At 45.8% G+C, this 23,059-nt stretch overlaps 1 protein-coding gene across 5 annotated transcripts in view; it reads left to right on the top strand.

Annotated features, from left to right (window-relative positions):
• Positions 1-23,059, top strand: part of TNS1 (tensin 1) — a 116,254-nt gene that overhangs the window by 22,217 nt on the left and 70,978 nt on the right. The window contains exon 1 of one of the 5 annotated variants that reach the window (XM_053471590.1): positions 12,194-12,366. The exons of the other annotated variants lie outside the window; for them this stretch is intronic. The gene's annotated coding sequence lies outside the window, so the exon portion shown is untranslated. Of the gene's footprint in view, positions 1-12,193; positions 12,367-23,059 lie in introns of those variants that run through there. 5 annotated transcript variants of the gene reach the window in all.

The following is a 23,059-nucleotide window of genomic DNA, read 5'->3' as shown; positions in this document are numbered from 1 at the left end:
GCAGCGCTGTACAACGGATCATTGAAATATTCTGTATAATGTCTACCGCTGCTATCGGAATCGCTCCCGCTCTCGTAATACTTTATCCGACTATAATGGGTTAAAAACGCTTATTTTTTTATGGTTGTTCGTGCATTTGCTGGTCTTTGGAGTGAAGTTTCGTTCGAAGAAACACGCAGGACATAAAATAAAAACTTGTGGCTACATCTAATGTAACAACGTTTTACTGAGAGGGTGGTGGATAAATGGAGCAGCCACCCGGCAGAAGTGGTAGAGGCTAATACAGGGAGGGGATTTCATGGGGCTTTAACCGTTTGGTGTGCGGTGTGTGTCTCTCGGGCGTTCCGGAGCTGAAGGGGTTAATCGGCTGCATTCCTGGCTAGACGTTGCTGAAACATGGGAACCCTTCTGCTGATATTGCTGGCATCTGGTCAATGTTACGGCTAAACGGCAGGAAACTGAAACTCATAAAATCGAGGAGGAAAAAAAAAAGACAGAGGAGCCGCCTCTACCCGGGGTCCGCTTCCATGATGGAGGGAGCGGTGCCACAATTTGCCCCTTGTTTATACAATGTTTCTATTGAGCATACAGTAGCAGAGAACAGAGGCAAACAGTGTTCGGCCTCTACCGGTTAACGCGTCCTAACGGGGGGGTCACCAAAACGAACCCCCGGGAGCAGAGTCTGGGAGAAGGGGGGTTAAAATAGCTGAGAAACCCAAATTATCTGACCGTGAGACCATTCAAATATCATCATGTAAAATTTTCCCCGGGAACACTTAATTATCATGTGACACGGAAGCCGGCACTGATAGGCTGCAGAAAAAGCTCCCTAAATGTATCTTCAAAGCACAGAATAAAAAAAGATATATTTACTAAGATTTATTTGCGCCGCGCAATGCAAAGGGGGTTTGATGTACAAGACCAGTGCGGTTTCTCGTTTAGCCGGGGGAAACATTTTTCTGTGCGCTTCCTGTTGTGTTTTAAAGCTGCTTGTAGCTCGATGCTGTGAGCGCTCGTGAGTGTACCAGGATTTTACCTCCCCCGGTTGGCATTTAAAAAAAAAAAAAAAAAAAAATATCATAATATGAAACATTGATTTATTTCCTGCTCTAAAACTTCTTCCATCGTGGGAAAGCTTTTTTGAGTCTTCCCACATAAATAAATAAAGGGCCATTGGAACACAGGAGTGATGGGAGTGATAAAGGACCATTGGAACACAGGAGTGATGGGAGTGATAAAGGGCCATTGGAACACAGGAGTGATGGGAGTGATAAAGGGCCATTGGGACACAGGAGTGATGGGAGTGATAAAGGGCCATTGGGACACAGGAGTGATGGGAGTGATAAAGGGCCATTAGAACACAGGAGTGATGGGAGTGATAAAGGGCCATTGGAACACAGGAGTGATGGGAGTGATAAAGGGCCATTGGGACACAGGAGTGATGGGAGTGATAAAGGGCCATTGGGACCCAGGAGTGATAAAGGGTCTGCGCTGGATTTCTGATCCATTTCATGCTATTTTATTTGATAAAATGTGCTTTTCTTTAAAAAAAAAAAAATCCCCAAGAAAATTCCTTTTTTCCCTCCTGCACCTGGATCCGCATTTTATTTATTGCCGGCGCGTCTCTTAACACACTGGTATCGAGTATTACATCCCCTGTAAACCGCCGGGCGCGAGATAAGAAACTCCGTCCCAATCTGGTTTAGATCTCGCCGCTCATCGAGACTCTCGGGGTGAAAGTTAAGGACGTTCCCGCCAGCCGCGTGTGTTTGGCTGCCTGAGCGTGATGGGAGTGACATTCCCCTTGTATGCCATGCATTGCTGTGTTCTGCTAAACTGATTGCGATTAGCGGGGGGGGGGGGGGGGTCATGAAAGTCAGCAAAACGCCAGGAAAGAGCTTTCTGTGTTTTCAGCGCATGTTTAAATTTGGAAACACGCGATCTTTACCCTTTGGCCGACGTTATTTATACTGTAGTTAACCCTTTGAGTGCAAGACAGCTGAGCAGCGTACTGACAAATAAACGTCATCAGATCCCGGGGGTGCGTTGGTGGCCGATCTGCTTCCGGATTTTATTGTTTTTGTGTCTGGATTACTGCAGGTTTAGATTCCAGATATTAGCAACACGATATAAATAATTTTGTTGAATTTGAAACAATGTTTCCATTTAAAAAAAAAAAGTGTGGCATCCGGCGATTGCTGTATTTTGACAGCGCAGGTGAACCCCAAGTCAGCACTCGGGGGGATCTCGGCCGCTTCCAAACCTGCAATTTAAGGATTAAATCATCGGAGCCCCTCTGCAAAGACGGCGAAGGAACAGAATAACCTACGGGGGGGGCAGAAAAGGGGGGCATTATTCCCAGCGACATAAAAGGGAATTTCTGGAGGGAGAGAGTTAATTATGTAGCGTGTTACAGATCATCTGGAAAGCATTAGGCTCCAGAAAATGCCCATTTACGGCTCGTTCGTTAACCGCTCCGAAACCCCCGCAGAAATATTTAAGGGTCACTATGGTTATGAGAAAGCCTCGCGGAGATCTTCCAGCGGGGCGAGGACGAGGTTTGGCGGCGTTCGTTTAGGAAGCCGTGTGTTTCAGGGGGGTGAATGGCAAATCACGATTGTTTATGTAGCGCCATCATACGCTGCGGCGCGGTATGCGTTGCGTTTCTTTATAGCTGCAAAGAAAATGTGGATGTAAAAAAAAAAAATGTGACCAGCAGAGAGAGACCGGGGGGCCGCAACTCCCAGTATGCTTGGCCGGCTTTTTGTTGATTGGATCTCGGCCAATGGCGGCGTTCCCTGGCCCCCAAAGAGCCAAGATTCTTAGAATTAAATGACCGAAGCTCAAGTCCCGTCACACTCGAGACTTGAATGGGAATGGGATCCAATGGAGAGCCAAGGCTTGAGTTACATCGTTATGGGCCCTAGGCAGAAACGCAGCCCCCCCCCGGGAAAAAATAGCCCCAATGTTTCTGTTCCAGTAATCCTAGTAGAAGGGGCTCGTGGGTCCTCCAGGTGGGCACACAGGTTGGCACCTAACGGGTCTGGTTATGGCTAGAATGCAGCCAGGCTGCCCCTTATATTCTAGGCATTGGGGGGGCTTTAATGGGCAGGGGGGGGCCGGAAGCAGCTCGTCTGGGGTCCTGTGATATCCCAACATCAGGAAGTCATTGGGAAATCCTTTCAAACGGAATCGGGCGGCGATCGATACGCAGAGTGCTTCCTCCCGTCTGCTTCGCTTGCGGTCGGAAAAACACATGATTGTGGGGGAAGACAAACCACGCGTCCCATTTGGGTGGTGATGGAATGCAAATAAAAAAAACCTGAGGTTTCCAGTCAAAAAAAATGGGGAATATCCTGCTTATCATAGATAAAAAAATGGCTTTCTGATAGAGTGGTGGATAAATGGAATAGCCTCCCAGCAGAAGTGGTAGAGGGTAATACAGCGAGGGTATTAAACATGCGCGGGATAGACATACGGCTCCTGAATCTAAGACGAGACCAACGACTGATTAAGGTTTGAGTCTTTACAGCAGGGCGACTAGACGGGGGGCCGAATGGGGCCGATACCAGATACAAAGCTCCCTTCTGTTTTTGTTGCGCTTTTCCCGTCTGTATCGTTGACCTCCGTCTATTCCCTCTGAATCGCTCCGTGTGATTGGCTGGGGTTCCGCGTTATCGCCCGGCGGGTGTTTATCCGAGATATCGGTGACCGTGAATGGGTTGTTAGGAACCCCGCAGAACACACAACAGCTTTACAATCGCCTCGAGTGTTTGAGGGGCAGATAAAGCCTCGTTATCTCCCCCCCCCCCCCCCCCGAGCGGGCGTCTGAAACGGAGATCAAAGACACAAAGTGTTACAAAGTTGTTAATATGTTGAAGCCGCGCGCCGGGGGTGTGTGTGTGTGTGTGGGGGGGTGTTGTTGTGTGTGTTTTTTGTGTGTGTTTTGTGTGTTTCATTCATCTACTGACTCCGGAATCGCCCTGTTCTAGAGCGGGACTTCTCAACGCGTTCCACAAAGTCACCCAAGACAGGGATGTTTTTTCATTGAGAGGGGCAGGTAACGGGGTATTAGCTGTGCTGATACCCCTTTTCATGGAATACTCGCCCCGTGGCAGGGAAAACACCCCCAGATCTGCTGATCTTTAAGCTTTAAGGCACCCGCTCAACGTCTACAAGGTCCATCTTTGCGAATCAGATCCAGACCGTTCCACCCCAGTTACTCCTTCGGGTTCCGCGTTCTGCGTGGTTCCTTCCGCCCGAAAGTCGCGATTCGGAGGAGGAAGAAGATCGCCGGTGACTCCGGGGCGAGGAACGCGACTCCCACGGATCCAAAAAAGAAACCCTCAGATAAACGTCGTTTCCTCCGTGTGATTTCAGTAATTCGGCTGAAAGCGGCTTCCTCTTTTATTCACAGCCGTGTGATTTTATTTATTTATTTATTTCCCTCTGGCAGCTGCTTCATAAAAAATAATCTCTTCTATAAATACATTTATCGCTGGTCAAACATTTACAGAGAATATTCCCGCTCCAGCACCCGGGTTCCTCAGCGTTTTGGGTAAAAACCCTATCATTTTTGAACGAGGCACAAAAATTAGGACTGAGTTGAGCGCCTAAGTAGCCATTTAATAATGAAGTTATAACCCCCCCAGCGCTGTATACAGTAATATAACCCCCCAGCGCTGTATACAATAATATAACCCCCCAGCGCTGTATACAGTAATATAACCCCCAGCGCTGTATACAGTAATATAACCCCCCAGCGCTGTATACAGTAATATAACCCCCAGCGCTGTATACAGTAATATAACCCCCCAGCGCTGTATACAGTAATATAACCCCCCAGCGCTGTATACAGTAATATAACCCCCCAGCGCTGTATACAGTAATATAACCCCCAGCGCTGTATACAATAATATAACCCCCCAGCGCTGTATACAGTAATATAACCCCCCAGCGCTGTATACAGTAATATAACCCCCCAGCGCTGTATACAGTAATATACCCCCCCAGCACTGTATACAATAATATAACCCCCAGCGCTGTATACAGTAATATAACCCCCAACGCTGTATACAATAATATAACCCCCAGCGCTGTATACAGTAATATAACCCCCAGCACTGTATACAGTAATATAACCCCCAGCGCTGTATACAGTAATATAACCCCCCAGCGCTGTATACAGTAATATAACCTCCAGCGCTGTATACAGTAATATAACCCCCAGCGCTGTATACAGTAATATAACCCCCAGCGCTGTATACAGTAATATAACCCCCAGCGCTGTATACAGTAATATAACCCCCAGCACTGTATACAGTAATATAACCCCCCAGCGCTGTATACAGTAATATAACCCCCCAGCGCTGTATACAGTAATACCCTCCAGCGCTGTATACAGTAATATAACCCCCAGCGCTGTATACAGTAATATAACCCCAGCGCTGTATACAGTAATATAACCCCCAGCGCTGTATACAGTAATACCCTCCAGCGCTGTATACAGTAATATAACCCCCAGCGCTGTATACAGTAATATAACCCCCTAGCGCTGTATACAGTAATATAACCCCCCAGCGCTGTATACAGTAATATAACCCCCCAGCGCTGTATACAGTAATATAACCCCCGGCGCTGTATACAGTAATATAACCCCCCAGCGCTGTATACAGTAATATAACCCCCAGCGCTGTATACAGTAATATAACCCCCTAGCGCTGTATACAGTAATATAACCCCCAGCGCTGTATACAGTAATATAACCCCCCAGCGCTGTATACAGTAATATAACCCCCCAGCGCTGTATACAGTAATATAACCCCCCAGCGCTGTATACAGTAATATAACCCCCAGCACTGTATACAGTAATATAACCCCCAGCGCTGTATACAGTAATATAACCCCCAGCGCTGTATACAGTAATATATAACCCCCCCAGCGCTGTATACAATAATATAACCCCCAGCGCTGTATACAGTAATATAACCCCCAGCGCTGTATACAGTAATATAACCCCCTAGCGCTGTATACAGTAATATAACCCCCAGCGCTGTATACAGTAATATAACCCCCCAGCGCTGTATACAGTAATATAACCCCCCAGCGCTGTATACAGTAATATAACCCCCCAGCGCTGTATACAGTAATATAACCCCCAGCACTGTATACAGTAATATAACCCCCAGCGCTGTATACAGTAATATAACCCCCAGCGCTGTATACAGTAATATATAACCCCCCCAGCGCTGTATACAGTAATATAACCCCCAGCGCTGTATACAGTAATATATAACCCCCCCAGCGCTGTATACAATAATATAACCCCCAGCGCTGTATACAGTAATATAACCCCCAGCGCTGTATACAGTAATATATAACCCCCCCAGCGCTGTATACAATAATATAACCCCCAGCGCTGTATACAGTAATATAACCCCCAGCGCTGTATACAGTAATATAACCCCCTAGCGCTGTATACAGTAATATAACCCCCAGCGCTGTATACAGTAATATAACCCCCCAGCGCTGTATACAGTAATATAACCCCCCAGCGCTGTATACAGTAATATAACCCCCCAGCGCTGTATACAGTAATATAACCCCCAGCACTGTATACAGTAATATAACCCCCAGCGCTGTATACAGTAATATAACCCCCAGCGCTGTATACAGTAATATATAACCCCCCCAGCGCTGTATACAGTAATATAACCCCCAGCGCTGTATACAGTAATATATAACCCCCCCAGCGCTGTATACAATAATATAACCCCCAGCGCTGTATACAGTAATATAACCCCCAGCGCTGTATACAGAGGATGTGATTGGGATCTATGATGTATCGGCTGCATTAGGATCGTCCTGCGGCCTCCGACCCACAGACTAAATCTTGTTTTTACCGATCTCCTTTTTTTTTTTTTTCTTTTGTCCTAAATTTCCGGTTATTGGCTATTTTGTACATTATTATTAAACGTGCCGGGGGGTGGCTGGACGCCAGGGCTGAAGAGATGCCAAGTATTCTGAAACTGAACGCTGTGTTCTAAAACGGGAAGAAATCGCCCAAAACTGAATACAGGATTATTGCAAAGGGCGGAAGAAAGCGCCATAAAGACTCAAACCAATGGTCGTTGGTCTCGTCTTAGATTCAGGAGCCGTATGTCTATCCCATGCATGTTTAATACCCTCACTGTATTACCCTCTACCACTTCTGCTGGGAGGTGATTGCACTTATCTACTACTTTCTAAGTAAAGTAAAGTAAAACTTACTTACATTCTATCTAAGCCTCTGAGCCTCTAGTTTTAAACGATGACCTCTCGTTCTGTTTTCTTTCAGAAGGATTAGTTAAGAATACTCGTGATTTGGGTTTTTATTTATAATATTTGGTTCTTTTCCCTTTAAACCAGAAGGGCGAGCGGCAGAACATATACCGTAGAGCCGCACAAACATCAGCGCCGCCCCGCCGGGTGTATTTTATGGAAGAGGCTGGCTTGTTGTTAATAATATTTATTGCCGGCCAACCCCGTAATAAACCGGGCTGCTTGCTGCTGCAGTAAAGCGTCTTTTCTTCCTCGTTAAATCTGCTTACAAAGAAAACGCGGCAGAGATTTTAAATAAAACGCAAAGTCCGCCGTTGTTTCAACTTCATTAAGATTTAGAGTCTTGTTGTTGTTTAAGAGTTAATTCTCTAATTTACCTTCGTAAATAACTTCTTTCCAGACCTGGAGCCGCCGTCGCTGTCAGTCATGTGATATTTTGGGTGACTTTCCCGGCCCAAACACCACACTGAGCTGATGCTTTATGGCGATGCTAATGAAGTCCGTTCCTCCATAGACTTTCATTAGTCAGAGAGTCACACGGGGTGATTAAGACTGAGCCATTCTATTGTTTCCCACAGGCAGTATGATAAGGAGTCGGGGGGGTTGTCTAGTAGATTGGGGCTCAGATAACCCCGATCTCTTTTTTCAGTGGTGCTTGTGGTTTAACCCTGTAATTACCCACGTGGTTTGAAAGTTTCTCCTGTCCCTCGCACACCCTCTCCTGAAACATATAAGTTAATAATCAGGAGGTCAGCGTTACAAAGTGTCAGATCAGCCGCTCCTAGAGTTCTACGTCTCGGGTTTTGTCGAGAAGGATTTGTAGGACGAGGTAGAAAAACCGTAAGAAAAATGTTAATCCCCCTAAATCTTGTGGGCTGGAGATCGGCTCGATGACCTCCTGTAATCCGGTCCGTTTCTTTTCTCACACTCACCAGAAATGGGCAGGTAGTTTCAGGGTTTGCCCCAGTCTCAAAGTATTTACCCCAATCTCGGGGTGAAGGGGCAGATTCTCGGGGTCACGCAGTCTGCATCCGACTCCTCCACATTCCCCTCTGATTTAATGATATCCGAGCCCCGGGATTGGTGCTTTTCTCTGTGCTATATAACAGCTGGAATCCCTGCTTGAATACAGGTGACTTTGTTCAGAATATCTTTACTTCCGGACCAGTCACGGTTTCCATAACGACCGATTTTGGCTGGAATCTTGACGTTTTCTCAAGAGCGGTTCTTTGAGGTCTCTCGTTGCCCCCTGCGGGGCGCGTCGGGTTACTTTACGGGGTCACCTCCCGAGGATCCCATTCGGCTCGTTTATTCTATTAATCCAGGCAGGTCTTATCTTGCGATTCTGCGGCTCGTCGTCGGAAGGCAGGTCCTGGGCAGGGATCTTGGCAGGAGAAGCGGGAGATTGAGGCTCTTGAATGACAGGACTGCCGGCCCAGGATAAAGCTGAATGGTAGCTGTATTGCACCCCTTCAGTGCCGCTGGGCTATGGTGGGCTGTGTTACATTCTGGTTACATTCTGCAGCAAACTGTGTGCTGTGCCACCAGTGAAAGGATGGTGGATAAGTGGAACAGACACCCTGCAGAAGTGGTAGAGGTTTAGACAGTGATGAGATTTAAACATGCATGGGGGGGGCAATTTGGTGGGGAATTCTTTGGTTCCGCGGAATGTTTCTGCTTGTTTTGGGAAATGTTTTTGTTGATCTCCGGCGCGCCCCCTGTAGGACGCCTGCGCTAAATGGCTACAAGACTGCGTTTTGGATCGACGTTGGCCTCCTGGTCCTAGCGACACTCCTGGGCGTCCTTTTTGAGTTGCACCGGGGAGGAAATACTGAGACTTGGTTGAGTCCACTCTAAAGACAATAAAAAGCCAAAGCAATAAGGCTGAGAATCCTGAAGCGACCCCCTCCGGAGATAACGAGCTTCGTGATGGTTTAGGACCGACTTTAATGACCTCAATTGGTTAACCTGTAAATGATACAGTAGCTCCGGGGTAGGGGCCGCTGTCAGACCCTCTGCAAGCTTGGGGGCCGCTCTCACATACTCTCCAGGACCCTCTTCTCCTTCCGTTACGGCTGTATTACTGTTGCTGTAATTAATGCACGGAATGCGTTCTGCGAGCGGCTGAGTGTAATGGGAGTTTCCGCCATCCCCGCGTCTCTATCACATGTTCACCCGACGCGCGCAGAGCCTCCAGAGCTGGACGGAAAGATCCTGAATCACCGGCCCCCGCGCCTCTCCCTAAACGCTCGTTTTGGGAAGTGCAGCAGAACGAGGTGTTTTCCGGTAACGGGCGGCCCCCCCGTACTCATAGTATATATTATACGTGTTTTCCGTGGTTTCTGAGCCTTCGCCATAAAAACGACGTTTAATAAGTAAAAAAAAGAAAGAAAAGAGAAAATCCAACCCGCTGATCGCAGAGCGCCTGCCGCCGGCGCCGTCATTATACCGTTATGGAGGACCCTCTCCCGGGAAGCCCCTGAAACATTTAACGTGTGTGGGGTTTACTGTGTGATTCCTAGCGGTTTATGTGCGATGGTTGTGAGAATTCACGTTTCGCCCTCGTTTTTATGGTTATTGGTGAATTTCGGGTAAATGGGTTTTATGATTAGCGGCGAATCTGACGCGGCTTCTGTGGAACTCCAAGGTCCGGGAAACGCGAACGCAACAAAGGAAAGATGGCTTTGATGTCAGAGCGATTGTTGAATGACTTTATCATAAAAACACAGAGCCTGCCAGCAGATCGGCCCCATCCGGCCCCCGTCTAGTTGCCAGTTTTTTCCTGCTGTAACGACTGAAACCTTAATCGGTCGTTGGTCTCGTCTTAGATTCAGGAGCCGTATGTCTATCCCATGCATGTTTAATCCCCTCACTGTATTACCCTCTACCACCTCTGCTGGGAGGCTGTTCCGCTTATCCACCACCCTCTCAGTAAAGTAAAACTTCCTACAATCATATGGGCAGAATTGTTCAAAAAATGCTTATTTTGTTATATTTTTTTGGTGGGGGGAGGGTGTTTCTATGAAAGAAAGTAAAGGGTCCATCAAGAGAATACGTGTCCTTGGATCCACAAGGAGAAATAGGGACCGGCCCTTACAGTGGGGGCTTCAATGGATCCCACGCCTCGATCTAAACTTGTATATAACTCCGGATATTTGCTATAGCCGACTATGTAAAGAAACAAAGCCCCGGCGGTACATGTTGTGTAGTTGTGGGTTTATAAAAATGTTACGCAATAATCTATCCACGCGCCGCTTGGGTCTCGTGTCGGTAAATGGGGCGTCAGTAGAAAGGGGAGGTCTATTCAGAGACCCCCTGTAGCAGATCTGTCATCCGAACCACGGTCGCCCCCTTCACCTGCTCCCGCACCCGGCTGATCCTCTTATCGTCAGAGGGAGGAATTTCACCTGGGGGGTAGAGTTCTGCAAACGTGATTTCCCTTCCCTGGAGGCTGGAATTCATCCTCGCAGGAGCTCAGGACTGGGGAGCGAGGCGGGTAAAGGGGGGGGGGTAAAAAATGGAGCCAAGCGACCTCCGGCTGTCCCTGCCCGGCCCGGAGAGGCGGAGATCCCAACTTTCACGCTTTTTGGGGATTTCTCATCATAATAAAGATACAACCCAGAAAAAAAACTTTCCTTTTTTCTGGTTTTGTTTAATATTAGAGCTCTGCAAGGATCCATTCAGCCTGGCCTTAGGAGCTTGCAATCTAGGGGTGTCCGACCTGTGGCCCTCCAGCTACTGCAGGGCTACATCTCCCATAATGCTGTTCCAGCTGGAGGGCCACAGGTTGGACACCCCTGTTCTATGCTATTAATATCCAAATGAGTCACGCATTAAATGTCCTCAGATTTCCGAAAGCATTATTGTGCTTAAAAAAAGTATTATTTTGGTGTAAATCCTTCTTCTTTGAGCGCACCTCCGTCCAGTTGTGTTTTTTTATTTTTTTGGGTAAAATTATCCTTTTTCAGGCATTTTTCCCCTTTCCTCTAATCCTCACACAGACCTTTTAAATAAAGCTCGTTCTGGATACTGTTTCAACTTTGCGTATTTGTTTGGAAACAAAGTAGAATAAATGTATCGATCCCCATATCCCCAATATTAACCCCTTATGTGTTTGTTGTTGTTGGGTATTCACTCTCCATAAAAAAAAAAAAAAAAAAGTCCAGATTAGTTAAAAATGTTTTTTATTTTTTTTTATCCGGCTGGCGCTGAGTCGGTTAAACTGAAGGAAGCAGCTGGATGTGTAGCTGGGTTTGTAACATGTGGAGGCTGAATTCCAGAGCCCTCCTTCTGGTCCACCTCTGCAGCTGCACGCCCTCCCACCTGGAGAGAGCCCAGACTCACTCCTCGCCTCCCCGGCCGCTCGCCCCGGTCCGCGCCCGCCGCGTCTTCATGTTTTTCCTCTCCTCCTGGATTCCATGCCCTGTAAGGCTGCAGAGAGCGACGAGGCGGCCAGGAGCTGTTGTTGGGTGTGTAAGTGTTTTGCTTGGAGTGAACAGCGCATGAAAGGGATAAAAAAAAAAAAAGGGAGAAGAAGAAAAAAAAAAAGTCACTGAATCCAATGGATGGGGAGGAATAAGACTGATCCCCCCTCCTCCTGCTTAGTTCCTCTAAGCCCTGCATGCCTCTCCATACACCGAGCCACACGCTTCTCGCACTCGGGATTACCGCTCGCTGCTCTCCGCTGCTCTCCGCTGCTCCGTTCTCTGCTGGCTTTTGTCTTGGAACGTTTTTTTTTTTTTTAAAGCTTCCATCGTTGTTACTTTTTAAAGGCAAGTTTTTCTTTTTTTTTTCTTTTCTTTTTTTCGTTCTCTTTTTATTTATTTATTTTTTACCCCCCCCCGCAGACTTGCGCCACTCCCCCCCACCCCCCACCCCTCTTGTCAAGGTGAGAAGGGAGATGGAAGGAGAGCGAGAGATTAGAAGCTGTGCTTTCTAAAAGATAAGCGTTTTGGATTTGCGGAAAGGAAAAAAAAAAACCCACGGGTCCTGGCACCTGGCGGAGCGGCTGCCGAAACACCGAGGATCTTACCGCAGCCATAGAAGGTGAGGGGCATGCGCGGCTTTGTGCAAACGGCAGAGGGGCAACTCCTAGGGAGCTGCGAAAGGCTACATTGATGAGGTCTCCTAAGTCTCTTCTTCAGTCATCTTAACAAAAGAGACCTAGATAGTCTCAACAGCTTGCAATCTATTACTGTACCGTGAGCCAGTAGAGGCGTCATCTTTCACAAATTTGCCTTTTTTTTTGCTAAGTACGGCTGTGCGCCGGGTTCTAGGTGTCAGAAATGTATTCGTGGAGCGGAACGTGTGTGAAATGTTGCTGTGTTGTGGGAACTTTGTTTAACCTTCGACATCCCAGAATGGCTAGCAATGCATGGCTTTGATCTTTGGCGCGCAAATGGTTAATCTGCACAGGCTGGAGCACTGATTTTTCTGTGATTTCTTTATTTTATTTTTAAAAAGAACTCAACGTTTTACTCAGCGTCTGGATATTATCGTCTCTGACGGATCTGGATGAGGTCGGGATAGTAGCATTTGCTCATTCCTGAATTTAGTTCAGGATGAGAGAGGGGTATGTAAAGTAGTTTTCTGTGGCTGCGTTTTGGTTGTGTTCTCTGGTAGAAAAGTGGAACGGCCTCCCAGCAGAAGTGGTAGAGGGTAATACAGCGAGGGTATTAAACATGCATGGGATAGACATACGGCTCCTGAATCTAAGACGAGACCAACGACTGATTAAGGTTTGAGTCTTTACAGCAGGAGAAACGGGCGACTAGTCGGGGGCCGAATGGGGCCGATCTGCCGGCAGGTTCTCTGTTTCTGGATCGTGCTGTCGGTGGAATCGGATCCTCTGCAGGTGTCGCGTTGTTTTGGTGAACATCGTATCACCCGTCGGCTGCTGTTGTGTGAAGTCGGGTTGTTGGTAGCCTTGAAGATCTTGGCGCAGGTCCCGTGGGAGACTAAACCTGCGCAAAACGTGTTTCCTAGAACCCTGCGAGAGCAAAACGGTCCCCGCAGACTTATTCACTAAGCCCCCCCGAAGTCAGGGGTCTTCGGTAATACTCATTACTGTCATTAAGGCTGCTCTGACAGGGGGCTCCTCGGGATGATAACGATGCCGCCAGATACTTTGGTGGGAAACCCTTTAGGAACACGGACTTTATCTGATGATATTTCCATTTTGGAACCTCGACCCGAAGCGTCTCCGGTGAGCCGGCATCCTCCGACCGGACTACTAATACCTAAAACCCGACGCTCAGTAATTATTCATCCGCAAAAAGCACTCTGTGATTCACCGACGGCTGCGCTCGCTGACGTACCGAGATTCCCGACAAAGTCTACCTGTCCAGAAGAACATCTCTGCGATCCAGACGGGGAAAGATCTCCCGAGCGGCTTCGGGGAGAACTCCTCCGTCGCTACGGCCGACGTGGATGTAATTATTCTGTGTGAGGTCTCCGCGTTTTTGAGGTGGAAAAAGGTTTTTGAGTATCTGGAATGTGTGAGGTCGTCGTTGCGTCTGACCCCGTGTGTCTTCTTATCCGTGTATCTTCTGGATACATTGTGACGAATGCGCTGCGTGTTCATGTATGTTCTGGATTAGAACTCGGTTGTCCTCGCTCTTTGCCGGGTTACCCGTCGTTGACGTTCCTGATTTGTTTGGATTCTGATTGTAGATCCGCCGAAGCCTCGTTCGCGAAGCACCTGCGCCGCGTTCTTCCTGCAGAAAACAGGATTTTTTTTTTCTATGTGAAAAACGAGGGTTTCTTTGAGGCTGGTTACCTAAACTGAAGCGGTTACGCTGCCCCTCGGATGAAACGTCTAAAATTCATTCTAATTCCTACTAAAACAGGAACGCTGATCTTGAATGTCTGGATGAGATGATCTGCCCCCCCCCACGCTGATCTCAACCCAAACTTTTCTGAAGTTCTAAGCTCGTTTTGGCCCCAAAACTGTTACGTTTTTAAAAACGTTGGTGACTCTTATCTCCACCTCATCTTTCCGCCACCTGCGGCTCCTCCGATGAGCTCAGAACCTACGCGGGAAGGCATTCTGTTTCGAGATTAGATCTGAAACCTTAGCTACGGAGGACAGAAATAGTTAACAATTAATAAAAGAAGGGCATTTCAGGTAAGAGGCTGTTATAAGATATTAGGAACGAGTCCGTAAACACAAGCCACTCGGCACTCGCTTCCAGTGCTTGTGTTGAGTGTAATGAAGGCCTCTATAATCAGCCTAGAAGCCAAGTTTAGGGGGGGGGGGCAAAAAATATCAGAGATTTAAACTCTTGGACACAGAGCTTGCAATCTAGATGGGATCATTCTTAATGAGACCTTTCCTCTTGCCTGTGGATTGTTTTTCTGGATAAGCCTTCTTGCGTGCTCTAGAACGTTCTGGCGGAACGATGGCTGTGAGTCTTTGCGGGCATGGCAGGCACTCTGTTGGCGCGACGCGGTTTACATGCAGGTTTTTTTCTCTCTTATTCTGCTTTTAAGTCCCCGCAGTTTGTGTTGCGAGTTGAAATCGTTTGGGAACATCTGGGAATCGCGTTAGGAAGAGGAGCCGACGGGGGCTTTGTGCGCCGTGGAAGCTGCAGGAAGCGGCTGTTATTCTTACACAGACCGGAGCGCTCGAGAAGTAACTCGGAACGTGTTCTGGAATCCGCCAAGAGATGGCCGGATACGTTCTCCGCTGTCTTAGAAATCCTTCCAGAACGTTATGGAACGCGTCCTGAAACTGGAGCAGATCGACCGATCTCTGATTTGTAAACTTTACTGAAATATTGCAACTCAAGCGATCCCTTATCCGGGGGGGGGGGGTAACGTAACTTTGTAGCGATTCTTCCTGTATAAAGAGGACTTTGTAGAGTCTGACTGCTGTTTCCCCGAGACGGGGGACCCCGAGACGATATCGAGATCGTGAACGCGTTTATTCTTCTACAACCCACTATAAATGAATATAAAAAATATGCCCCAAATATATTTAATAATTCAGGCGATATCTGGACTCTGTGGACTCCTTGTGCGAAGACCCCACGTCCTGAGAAAAATTCACGCGACATGAAATATATGTGAAATGCATTAACTTTATAAAAAATCCACATCTTTTTATTTAACATTTTAGTTCGGGAAGCCTCAAAAATCCCTCGGCATTGGAATATTGGTAATTATAGGGTTAAATTGCCATGACTTCTTTCTGTCTGGTCCGTTCTTGTTGTCGTTTTGGAGACAGAATGTTAGGAAGTTCTGGGATTTAATTATTTCGGCTTCTGGTCCTTAATTGGGTTAATGTCGTCCTCGATCGATGATTTATTGCAGATGAAATATGTCGGATCACGTGGATGGCGGATAATAGAGCGTTCGGAGCGTCGCCCCGGGAATAACCCCGCTGCGCTGCGACCTTATCTTTTATCGTTAATGGTTTATTGGAATAAAGTGAAATATTTTACCATATATTCATAATGAGGAGAGTTTGTGAATCGTCCTCTACCGTCGTCCGGTCTGTTAGTGAACGTCGTCCGTTCTGGACCTGCTGATTGGGCCGTATTTGGGAATTTCACGAGAATTGATTTTTATCGGCACGGCCATCGACTTTCTCAACTTTTAGAATCTGGTTTCTTGCTTTCTCTGTATTACTGGGAGTGAGAAGATATTTACAGATACAGAACACTCACACTCATACACACACACACTCACACACACTAACACACTCACGCATACACACTCACACACTCATACACACACTCACACACCCTAACACACTCACGCATACACACTCACATGTATGTGTGAGTGTGTGTATGTATGAGTGTACACACACGCACGCACTCATACACACATACACACACACACACACACATGCTCACACGCATACTCACTCATACACACACATTCTCACACACTCACACATACACTGTACTTCTACCTTTTCTGATCGTGGGTTGGGGAGGAAGTTCTGCGTTGAAAGCTTTTGCTGTTTTTAGTGTAACGATATGTGTAAAATATATGTAAATTGTCAGTAAATGTGTAAAGTCGTCACTTCGGCTCGAGCGGCGTCGTAGATACATTTATTATAAATTCCTGGCTGTTTACATTTAGCGAGCGGGGGGGTCTATTCCGTGTACAATAATGGAAGACAAATGATGGCGAGACACGCTAAATATTATCCATCCCATATGTACCGTGTAAATGTCTCCTTCCTCCTCTGACAGATCTGATGAGCCAATCACGGGCTTGGAAACCTGCGTTTGCCGGTGGAATAAATGTAAACATCGTATGACTCGGGTCAGGGCCGCCAACCCCCTCCCCCCACCAAAAACACCAGGGATTGGCTGAGGCTGTAGATATATATCTATATATATAGTTAACTCAGCAGCCGGACCCTGTATAAAGTATTAATGAATATATCGTTACCCTGGAGAGATTTATTGAGTGATCTCAGTGCCTTTACTATACATTAGACGGAGGTCAACCTTCAGCGCATACAAAGTGACCTTTTCATTTTGCCCAAAACTGCAAGAATTAAGATGAAGAGCGAGAATAATATCCGCACGCCCTCCGTGTTCCAACGCAGCCACGAGTTAGACTTTAATGTTCTGCGCGGAATAAACTTGAGAGCCGTGGTCGCGGAGGGGACGCCTCAACAAACCTCCGTTTGGTCTTTTTACAGTTTGTTTGCTGTGAGGAGCGTGGAGTTGGTTCGCTGACCGCACGCCGGCAAATCATTAACCCCCGAGTCAGACCCTCCGGCCCTGAAGCTTGCGATGAATTTGTGTTTTTTTTGTAATAGTTGATAATAACCCTGTTGCCCAATACCGGATATCTAGATTGTAAGCTTGCGAGCCGAGCCCTCGTTACCTAATGTTTCGGCTCCTCTCATTCTATTGGTTTTAGTTTGGTCAGACCCGTCGAATGTAGGGACTGTAAGAAGCGCTGCGGGAATTGTTGGTGATAAATATATAAATAAATAGGCTTCCCACTTTTAAATTAATCAGCAATATTTAAAGTTACATTTTGGCAAAACTAGTTTGTAATTTTATTGCGAGTTCTATTGAAATGTCAATAAATTATTTTATAAATCTTTTTTTTTTTAGATAATCAGTATAGAGATTTGTATTAGCTGTGAAAAGAATTGCACCATATGGGTAAAAGGTATAGAAAAGCAGGAAATTCCTCCCATTTCCAACAAAAATATTAAGTTCAAAATAATTTTAAAATAATAATTAATATCTACTATAATCCATTTAAATTTGCAGGTATTTCCAAAAAAAAAGAATAATTTATCTCCATTTATTTCGTTTCTCTTCTGGAATGTTGGTATTTAATTTATTTCCGTGGAATTGCTATTGGGGGCCGATAATCCCGAAGGACAAAGAGTTACTAATCAATTCACCAAACACGTCGCAGCCGTCATGGGGCGGACTTACAAATTTTTGCCAAGTTTAGTCATTCAGCAATAAGGGAGGATTAAATAAAACTAAAGCTTTGGGATATTCTTTTTTTAACGCTGTATTTAAGTCGCAATGGGTCCTTCTGCGTCTCTGTGGGAAAGTTGAGTCACAGAAGACTATACAGACGCATGCTTCTAATTTTCCGACCCTGGTAGGGTGGACCCAGCCAGCTCTTTTCTTCCGTTTGAGTGGGAGACTCCTGTGCACAGGGAAATAACGCGCTCTGCATACATGGGGCACATCTGCTAATGGTAAATCCCATTCCATCCTTTTCACGACTCTTGGTTATTGATAACAGACAGATGTGGAGCTCTGTGAAGCCATAACTCTTCCGGCATTCGGCGGAGGTGTCTGGAGAGGCCGGAGTCATCTTCCGACGCCAACCCACCCGCCAACCCACCCGCCAACCCATCCACTAACCAACCAACCCACCCGCTGACCCATCCACCAACCCATCCGCCAACCCATCCGCCAACCAACCCACCCGCCGACCCACCCGCCAACCCATCCACTAACCAACCAACCCACCCGCTGACCCATCCACCAACCCATCCGCCAACCAACCCACCCACCAACCCACCCGCTTTATCGACAGCCGGTTAAGGTTTTCTGCATTCCTCCTTCCTCCAGATGTGGCTCGATGATATCCATCTTTATCCAGCAAGAAGCTTCTGCTTTGTGTATATTTTTTATCGGAAAGTAATGTGCCGCATGTTAGGTACTTATGGTCTACGAAAAAAAAAAAGAAATAAAAAAATAGTTAAAAACATATATATCCATATAAAAAAATAAAGTAAAATAAAAAAATATATCCATATAAAAAAGATAAATAAAATAAAAATTATATATATATCTCTTTATTAATCAGATGTATCAGATTCTACTTGTCTAGAAGAAGGTTGTTGGTCTCCCAATGGTAACCCAATGAGTTCTCACGCACCCGATAGAGTTTACTGCGGGAACACATTAATTGTATGTACTGGTATAAGTTTCTCAGCCTGTGGTCCCATCGGCACCCAAAAGATACTTCTTACAAACCTAGATAATATCAGAAATCAATGCAGTTTAGTAGTTAATGGCTTAATAGACGAATGTCGTTTAGATGGATCTGATTCTAGACTTACTTGGGATTCCGAAGACCGAGAGACTCTCTGACCGATCGAATTCTTTTCTTTGCGTCGGCCGCCCCAGCCGCTGGTTGTATTTTAAGAAGATTGATTCTTGGGTTTTCTCCTTCCTTTTTTTCCCCATCCCGTTCTGTTAGTTCAGCGGTTGCCACAGAAAACAGCTTTAAACAAATTTTAAACACAAAGTAACTGCGGTCGACTCCCAAGATTTGGAACGCGAAACAATCGCGGCTCTAGATAATCGCAGATAAAACGGTTTTTATATTAAATCTGAACTCATCCTCCTTTCTGGTGGAGAACGAGACGTTTAATTTACCAGAAGGTGATTTCTGTGATAAACACAAAATAATACATTATTCCATTAATAGACGTTGGAAGTGTCTGATGACCTCGCTGGCTGTAATGGACAACAATCCCAGGAATCCCTGATGCTTTAAGGATGGGGTCATAGAAAGTCCTATAAATTGGTAACATTTGATCCAAGAGATTAGCTTGGTGAATTTAACTCAATGGGGAATGTTCTGGATTTAGAAGCGTAGAGTGTTTTGTAAAGAGGCTGAAATCTGTATAAATTTAGAAGCCACTCAAGTGAGGACAGATGAACCGGTCCGGCAACCAGCGAAGAGTCCACTGATCCGTGGTAGACGTAGGAGAAACAAACTTGGCCGTGAAGGACGGTCATCGATAACGGTTGTCTTTGGAAGAACGTTTTGGGCTAAGAAACCAATATGAAAAAACTTTACGATCCATCAGCCCTTCATGAGCAGCAACTCAGTGACCCCCTTTTTAGAGGGAACTCTATAGGGATCTCTATAGGGTATCAGGGGAGGTCTATGAGGCTTTGTATGTTATCTACACAGCATGTTTCTGCTACTCCACGCCGCACCCTTTGGAGGTTTGGGATGAAAGACGTCGGTTTGCAAAAAAACAGAATGTTTTTAGTGAAAGCGGAATTTTTCGGCGTGTGTCTTCTATGCGTATAATTTCTAGAAGGAACGCTGTTGATGGAAGTTAAGCTTTTCTTTTGCCAAAGTCTTGCGCAATCCCCTGTGCTCACGTGTCTTCACGTCTTCAACTTTGTAAACAAAGGCAGACCGGCCTGTTTGTGTGAAATGTTTTTCAGATTGGTTACGTTACTGCACGAAACTGCCCGTCTTTCTTTATTGGGGAAAAAAGTGGTATATTTGGCGGTCCCTGTTAAGCCATTTTTTTTTTTTCATTTTGTGTTTAAAGTGTCCGATTAGCCAGAACATGTGTGTGTATGTATGTATGTATATATATGTGTGTGTGTATGTATGTATGTATATATATGTATGTGTGTGTGTATGTATGTATGTATATATATATATATATATATATATATATATATATATATATATATATATATATATATATATATATTGAATAGTTCCCTTTAGTCTATCCGGCCCTTTGACGATCGGAGTTGCTTGGATGATGTATAGTAACATAAAAAGGGAATTCTTGGGAATCCTGGGATTAGCGTTTCTAACCTGCACGTGTTTGAGTCTGGTCTTCTGCTTGCCTTTTTCTGTAATAATCATTCGGTTTTTTGACGTCTGTACAACGCTCTGTAAAATGTCGGTAAACAGCCTAAAAAAAAGAGTAAAAAGTCTGAATTATCCAGATATTGTTACATCGTTCGTTAACCTTTTGGGTCTGGGAATTCTAAAGCCCGACATTCTTTCCTGTTCAATAAGTTGAGTTTCTTCTCCATACCTGACTTCTGGGTCAAATTCTTTACTCAATGAAAAGTTCAGTCCCGGCCATTCAGAGCGAAGCCCCCTGATGAATTTTGTTTCCATAGAAAGTAAATTGGGGGTGAGGGAGAGAGGGGGTACGATGTGGTTTTGGCTGTCTATGTATTCTCCATTAACCATTCCTCTGAAATTTGGGAGGGGATGGGAATGTAGGGGGGGGGTTGGCTTGTGTAACATCTGGGGATAGTTAACATAATTTGCTAGTGGGAACATTATGTATCACAATGAACGAAAGAAAAAAGAACTCAAATATTCCATTCCACTAACTGCTATGCCTTGTGTTTGTTCTTGTTACTTTGTAGCACAGAGTATGTGATTTTCTTGTTTATGACGTCAGCATGGGATGCGTGTAGGGCCTTTACTCGTCTGTCTCCCTATTCCCCGTATGATATATGGAGACGTTGGTGGAGAAGGACTCTGGGAGCCTTGGGCCTCTCGAGGAATCCGCAGAGGGATACAGTCTATCTTCACCTTGTCGTCGCTGTGACATAACACAAATGTTTACATTCTGTCTGGTCCGTGGTACGGATTAACGTCTGATACACAACATGTCACCATGTGCTTTAGATTGTAATAAATGAAATCACTGTTGGCTGATAACCGTCTAGAGCCGTCGTTGGGAACTTTGAGAACGAGTTGACCTTTTCCAGAGGTTGGAATGGAACCTATTAAGGCTAAATGGTGTTTCGTTTCAAAGTTACTGTATGTTACCAAATCTTCAAGTGACTCCCACCCGGTTCTGCGACCATCTAGAATTCTGGGGAATGTGGATACATAATTACAATGTAGGGTTCTATGATGTCCTAGAAACCACTTGTATGTAAGTGATGGCGTCCTATTACACTCTAATATTTCAGCTTCATGATTCTACTTTGTATTATGAAGGACCTAGGTGAACTTCTCCTACAAGACGTAGCCTTCTATAGAAGGATGAACCAGGGATGGAGGAGCCGGTCACAAAATGCCGGAGCTCCCATTAAGTGCTGCTTCCCGGCAGGGCATAAATAGGATTAAAACAGATATGTACGGGTCAAGTTAGTATCCAGGAGGTAAAACCCTAGGCATCAGGAAGCAGGAGACATGGTGCCAGGGGTTTGTTGAGCCCCTGGGAGAGAGCTGTATCACCCATGGGTGTCTTCTCAGAGTGAAGATACAATAATGGCCAAAAGAGACCATGTAAAGGAAATTATTTTGTATCAACCACATGTTCTTCTAACCCAACTCACAACCAAAACCAATTCTTTAACTTTATCCTTCCCAAAGTACGTGTTCACTCCATTTTGTTTGCCCAGAGGAGCATCTGTGTTGCGTTGCGCGGGGTCCCAACCAGCAGCGAAAAGGTCGAAGGATGTGAGAACCCGCGAGAAATTAATTTCCTTCTTCAAAACCCGGCCCAGCAGAACCCTTACGGGTCCGTGGGGAGATGGAGTTCCTGGGATCGCCTGATGCTGGATCATCTCCAGATGCTTAAAAATAGACATTTTTTTTTGGGGGGGGGGATCGGTGGATATTTTCCAACAAAACATTTTACCTTATCTTATGTCTGTACCAATAGCCGGCCAAGAAAGGAGCCGCAGGGGAAACGTATACTTATGTTATGACATTTATGTTTTTCTAAGATTGCCCATTCGGGGAGCCGCTTTATCGAGCTGTGTCTGACAAATGCAAATATAATCTGGGGCAAAGGTTTTAACCCGTCGACGGAAATAGCTTTTCAGAGGAGAGCTTAAACCTTGGTAGCCATGCCTTGAAAACAATAGAGTTCCTGGGTCTTAGTCCCACACTGGAACGTCAGGGAACGTGAAATAATTCACTCTTTCGGATTTTTGAGTGGAACAGAAAAGTCATTTCAGATCCTTCAGATAATAAGGACCAAAATCACAAGCGTCACTAACATGAGGTTAGTATTTAATCCCAAATAGAAACCCTTTTATCCCCCTTATGACTTGCTTTTTACCTCCATAGAACAGAAAGATCTTAGAGATACTTTTGGTGATCATTGGACTGCCACTAAATCGCTGAAAAGGTGGCTTAACAATTAGGAGAACCAAAGCCGAGGGCAGCTCGCTTCACTTTGATCCGAGAAGCGGGACAAACCGTGCTGACAAATCCGTATCGGAGCGCCTGCCTCGTTACTTCGGGATCGCGCCGAGGACTGGCTTTGCGTTGGGTGTCAGGTCTTGGTCTTTGATGCCGATTTCTGCCACCAAACATCTATCCGGTATATTGTTACCGTGTAACGGTCCTGGTTCGGAACGTTAACCCGTTCTTCGTGATATCGCATTCCGAGACTCTGTACACGGAACGTCTTATTCGTTCTTCCCCTAAAACAGTGTTTGAATTGCTTCTGGTTACCTCTGGTCACCCCTTCTGAACCGAGCTGGAAGAA

This window comes from Spea bombifrons, chromosome 7, assembly GCF_027358695.1.
Source record: "Spea bombifrons isolate aSpeBom1 chromosome 7, aSpeBom1.2.pri, whole genome shotgun sequence".
Taxonomy (NCBI): Eukaryota; Metazoa; Chordata; class Amphibia; order Anura; family Pelobatidae; genus Spea; species Spea bombifrons.
This window is presented reverse-complemented; position numbering and strand designations above follow the sequence as displayed.